The sequence below is a fragment of the Papilio xuthus genome, unplaced genomic scaffold (assembly GCF_000836235.2).
Source record: "Papilio xuthus unplaced genomic scaffold, Pxut_1.1 DF827542.1, whole genome shotgun sequence".
Classification (NCBI taxonomy): domain Eukaryota; kingdom Metazoa; phylum Arthropoda; class Insecta; order Lepidoptera; family Papilionidae; genus Papilio; species Papilio xuthus.
In genome coordinates, this window is record NW_013531107.1 from 3,253,497 (window position 1) to 3,259,919 (window position 6,423).

Consider the following 6,423-nt stretch of genomic DNA (forward strand, 5'->3'; position numbering starts at 1 on the left):
CCCGGACTTGGCCAGGGTGGTTGACTATGGCCTAGTCACTCCTAACTTAGGGTAGGCTCCGAGCCCCTCAGTGGAGACGTATAGTGAGCTGATGATGTACATGTGTGAGCCAAATTTCATTGAGATTTGGAGCCGTTTTGGAGATACCGTGCAACAAAATGCATTCATCCAAATAAACGTTTTTATTTATAATATTAGCAAGACAAGATTATATTTTTAACGTGAAGCACATTTATTCTTAAATTTATTATATAACTAAAAGTGACTTTGTACCAACATTGTAAAATACGGCTTACATAATAACAAAGACTGTTAACCATACCGGTGTATAAATACGCGCAGTACCGATTCTTTTTTTTGTTTTAAACGTACCTCCTCAAGGTTAAAAGTACCAAGTAACTTTGTCAAGACGTTAGCGTTTTTTGTCAGCACTTATGTAGTTATATATTTTTTTTTGTTTTAAAAATAAAGCCAAAATAAACAAACAAAAAATGATTTATATGATTTAGCATTTTAATTGAAATTTCAAGGTTTTTTACGTACTGTTTTTGAATGGAAAGATGTTTAAAACTTAAATCTTTTGGTACCGCTTATCAGTTCCAAGAGTATTTTATTACCAAAAGACGACAAAATTGTTATTTATCGTTATAATGATTTAGTATGACATATGACATCAGTGATGTCATAAAATAGGACATTATCAGTGTATGTTTGACTAACTGTCGCCTGCGACTTCGTCCGCGCGGAATTATTATTTTTTTATTAAAAGCCTATATGTTCTTTCAGATTGTGTTCTACATACATGGCAAATTTCATCAAGATCTGTTGAGCCGTTTTGGAGATACCTTCTAGCAAACATCCATCAATCCATACATCCAAACATTCGCATTTATAATATTAGTAAGAAAAAAGATTAACTAAACCGCATGGTTCATAGTGCCAACATATTTGATATTAGGGTAACGAATTTTTATTATAACCCATTTTAATACTTTTAACAGAAAACTTTTAATAATTAAGAAGCAATTTAACCGGTAGAGGGACTTGAGCTTTGAAAATTAGGCAATTATTAGTAATTCATGTCGCAGAAATGTGGTGGTTGCATGTTTGGATTACGATAATTATAAAACAATTTAACAACAGTAAGATCACATTCGATACATTTGTTGCTGGCCAGTTATACATCAAATAAAAGTTTTAAGAAAAAACTAATAAATTTTTGAAACATTTTTAAGATTATTTTTTCTTCTACGTCGCTTCAGTATTTTCTGGTCATTATCATCGGGTATTGGTGGCCTGTTTCACGAGTCGACACCACTCCTCCTTAGTGTTTTTGTACATTGCAGGATGATAGCTTTTTTAAGATAAACTTAGTAATTACCGTGATATCATCATCGTCATCATCATCATCAGCTCACTATACGTCCCCACTGAGGGGCTCGGAGCCTACCCTAAGTTAAGTTACCGTGATATATTTTGTTTTAATGTTTCGAAAACAAAACACTGTAAAGCAGACAAAATGGGCAAAAGTTTTTTAGTATACTCTTAAAACACATCGAAATGAACTAGAATCTGGTGGCAACATCTGATAACCTAATAAAACAGACATAATAAAATACAAATTTATGTGGAAAATTCCAGTGTTATATATCTTGACAGATAACGTTAAATCTGTTCATTATAGAAAAAAAAACAAGTTTTTACGGCCATCTTAATCTATTCATGTATTCAAAAGTCCGTACGTTTCTATGCTTGAATATAATTTAACTATCAATTTTTATTAAAAAGGTTTCTTTATATCCTAGATATTCTTTTTGATTATATTACTGAGCAAATTAATCGTTTAAATTGGAATTATAACTAAATTTATTTCCATTCATCATCAGCTTACTATACGTCCCCACCGAGGGGCTCGAAGCCTACCCTAAGTTAAGGGTGATTGAGCCATAGGCAACCACGCTGGCCAAGTGCGGGTTGGTTGGCTTCACACATATCTTTGAATTTATTCTCAGATATGTGCAGGTTGCATCACGATGTTTTCCTTCACCGTAAGAACCTCGGATAAATGTACATATGTAAATCGGAAATCGAAAAACACATTGGTACATGGCGGGATTCGAACCCAGGACCTGCAGATTGCAAGTCAAGTACTAGACCCCTGAGCCACCGACGCTCTTATTTCCATAATAAGTAGTAATTATTTTGTTTTCTTAATTTCTGAATAATTTAGTAAGCATTCTTATACTTCCTATATTTCAAATATAATCTTTGTATACCTGGACGTATGCTACGATTTAAATAATCGTAATATTATTTTGCTGCCGATTCACATTATCGTTTGTGAACATTTAGACACGCAAATAATATATCTATATGTCTAATCATGTTTCTTATCAGGAACACTTGAAATAGAAAATATGCAATGGTTACAAAGTTCAATAACATGCAAGCATAACCTATGCATAACGTGGTAGGTGTAGGGCGATACTTGAAGCGAATTAAATAATACAACGTAAATTAAATATCAACATTATTTGTTAGAAAATTTACTTGTTTGAATGCAACTTCACTTCAATCGTTTTAATAGCCCTAATTTCAATGTCCAAGGTAAATATTTTTCCGATTCGAATTCAAAAGCCTTTTATGCGTGAATAAAAGCGTTATTGAGCGTGCGAAAATAACCAAAAAGCTTTTCGCACGGACTGGAAAACAAAATGATCCAACTGTAGGATAAAAGTACTTTAAATGATTTTTTTTTTTCAAAATGAAATAATTGTCACGAATCATAGTCAGTGTAACCAAAATAATATTCAACAATTAATATATGCGTAGCAATTAATAATAAGGCAAAAAGTCGAATGTAGAACTTTGGAAAAAAAACATATTCAAACAGGCGTTAGTTATTTTGGAAAATAGTTCCCTTAGAACATCCATCTACATAATCTATGGTCCAAAAAAAACAATTAATAAGCCAGTACTAAAGTGTAATTAAAATATTAATAACGGTCATGGTCACATTAATTGTTGCATCAGTTCGTTTTAAATATTCCCACATGTTTTTGTCACTACCATAGGTCAAGAGGCGATGGTCCGTATGAGTAAACAAATAAAAACACTTCGTTTTACAGTCGTTCATTTTATCAATGTGAATTAGGTCAATGGAATAATTGAATCACTTAAACTAAATTAACATGGACTTCATAAATGTAGCTTAATATCCAAGTGTAGTCTTATACGAAAAAAATATGTATGTTTGAATCTATAATCCCAATTCTTTGAAATTTTATTTGAATAAAAACTGTTGTTCAAACTGTCTTGTAAAAGTTTTCGCGTTTGTTCGATAATAACTAATGAGTAAGTTTGCTACAGTCAATTAAAATCTTAATAACACTATAAATGCGAATAGTTAAATAGATGGATGGATGTTAGAAGGTATCTCCGGAATGCCTCAACGGATCTCAATAAATTTGGCATGTAGAACATAGTATGAGAGGACACATAGGCTAATAATTAAGTTTTATCAATTCCGCACGGACAGAGTCGCATGCTACAGCTAGTATTTAAATAAATATAAATAATCAAAGTTGTTTTATGTATTTTGTATTATTCATTTTGTATCTATGCCAGAATTTCAATGTATATAAGCAACAGACATTATACACATGAAAGTGCATGTTAAGTGAATTTCTCTGAGACAGTTCTCTACATATTGCATTCTCAGTGTACTTTACTGACAGCATGCGAATGTAGTATTAAGTTTAAGACTTAAGTCATTCCATATATCTAGTAGCTTTGTACATGTCTTGGTAAATAAATAAAATAAAGTGCATTTAAACCATATAATACTCGAGGCTAATCCACAAAAACATCTCTGTTTTTTTTTAATGACTAAGATTCGAGATCTTAAATTGTTTTTTTGCAGTACGAACTTATGGCAAAGCACCTTTTGCTGGTGCATTGCGGTTGAAGTGTACGTCTAATGGTTAGATTGCACGCAAAGGTTTTAAATTTATGCAAATTTAAATCATCGGTTTAGTAGCTTAAGAATTTTTTTTGAATGTAGTCTAAGCTAGCAAACCTACTTGGGTGACCATTTAAAATTTTAGCTATCACATCACCGTAATCTAATCTGCATCTTCTTTTCAACAAAACTAATTTCAAAATGTTGCTTGCCATTTGTTTTATTTTCAAAATGTTTACTTATCGTATTAGTATTTAAAATACAGTATTAAAATGATATTAGAAACATAATAGAACAAAATTAACTAAAAGAAAAAAAAGATTAAGTTTTTGCTTCTAATCCAATAATCATTTTTACAAAAAAAAATATATGAAACTCAAACAATAGTAACAATAAACAACAAAGTAGAAGAATGTCTTTAAACTTTACCATGGATTATAGCAGTATTTGCATGCAGGCGAGGGAGTTCGTTCATCGATCGCATTTTAAATGAAAGGTCGTTACTTATAATGAAGCTATGTTTAGATACTGCGCGCAGAATTCTTTATACGTTAGTCCGTTAGTGTTGAACATCCACATTATTTTAAGAAACATTATGCGTAAAACATAGTATATGGCATACTAGGCTCACTGCTAAACGTATAAAATAACAGATTTATAGAGACATTAACTTAAAAGTAAGTAAAACAAAACACGGAAAAAAAATTCTATTCAATTTTTTTCACGTCATTTTGTGACTGAGTAGTCACTGTTTGCCTTGAAGAGGCATTTACAGCTTCACCGGAACCTTGTTTAAGAGTAACAAGACTCAAGGGTTCCTTCAGGATCCTCGAATCTTCCTGTTACTTCATTATTGTTATCGCATTGGAAGTCACCGAGCTCTTAGATCGCTTAGGTGGACGCTTCATGGAGTGACTGGGCTCAAGGGCTCGGCTTGGGCCGTCATTCATTACGGGTTTAGCGTTCCTATTCAAGGGTGAAAACCTTACAGTATAAATCCTGTGCATCGCGACACTGATTTTGTTGCATTGCATTAGTTTTGCTTTTTCTACTTACCATAAGTTATATCTTTCTTCTCGCTCATGTAATAAAATTTGCTAACTCGTGATACATTTTTATATTTGACTCTACAAACTCCAGCCCGAATTTAAAAACTACGCAATCTAATAATCATAGAAGTATACTTACACATTAATTAACAATGACTATTATAATTTCTTTGATATAAACAATAGACACAGTGAATCAGTGTCTAGTCCCACATGGATTATATAATAGAAATCTCTCGAGATGCGTCAACTTAAAAAAAAACAAGCGTTTTAGGGTTCCGTACTTCATAGGAAAAAACGGAACCCTCAAAGGATCACTTTGTTGTCTGTCCGTCCGTCTGTCAAGACCCTTTTTCTCAAAAACGCTGAATCTGAAAGATGTCAAGCTGGAATTTATATCAAATCACAGGTGCAGGACAGTCACTAGGTACTGTGAAAAAATAAAACTTCTAAGGCAACCCAACCAAAAGATACAACCGTTTTTATCGCAAATTTATGCAATTTTTTAAAATATAATAGTTATTCCAAAAAAAAAATCTTATACATTTTTGGCATTTGTAATGCATAACAACCATTCATTGTTTCATTCATAAAATAATAAAGACAATTAATTATATAATCGCGACGTGTTCCAACATAAAGCATAGACAATGTCGGTTTAACATTTGCATAAATATATTCTATACAAGGTTAAGTGATGGATTAGTATGCTCCTCGTATCGAGGCTACGATGATCTCACAAACGGATTAAGTCTAAACTCTCATGAACCTCATTAAATGGACGCTTTTGTGAACCGAGCTTTAAGTCAGTAATTAAGCTCTATTATTGAAATCGATGCTGAAGACGGTCAGAATACACTTATTTTTTAATTATAGAAAATTACTAAAATAAACTAAACACTCGTATTTTATAGCAGAGGGTGGAACATGCACTTAACAAACAAAACAGCAAACTATAATTAGTTGCTGGAAAGTGTAATTCAACAATACATCCAAACAATACTTTCCCAGTCTCCATTAGCTCTTTGAATGTGTTTAGCAGTTTTGCTTTTACGATTTTTTTATTGACACAACTTAATTTGGAATCTACTTATTTTAATCAACCAATTACTACGAAAACAATGTTTAAACAGTAATTTTAATATTTCTGATCTAAAAATTCTTACGTCTTACCTTATTCGTCAAGTAATATATTACTCCGGGAATTACGACCGTCAGTAAAAGCCACGTTGCATATTAGAAATTGGAGATTTTGCTTGGTCAGATTTTTTTTCTGTATTTCTGCGTACATTTTCTTTATTAAAAATATTCGCGTTACGAGTAATATGTCCCATAAACGATTGCAGATTGTAATTCATTTTATGAAACTGACCATATGCCTGATTAAAAATGATGAAGTGCAAAATATACAAT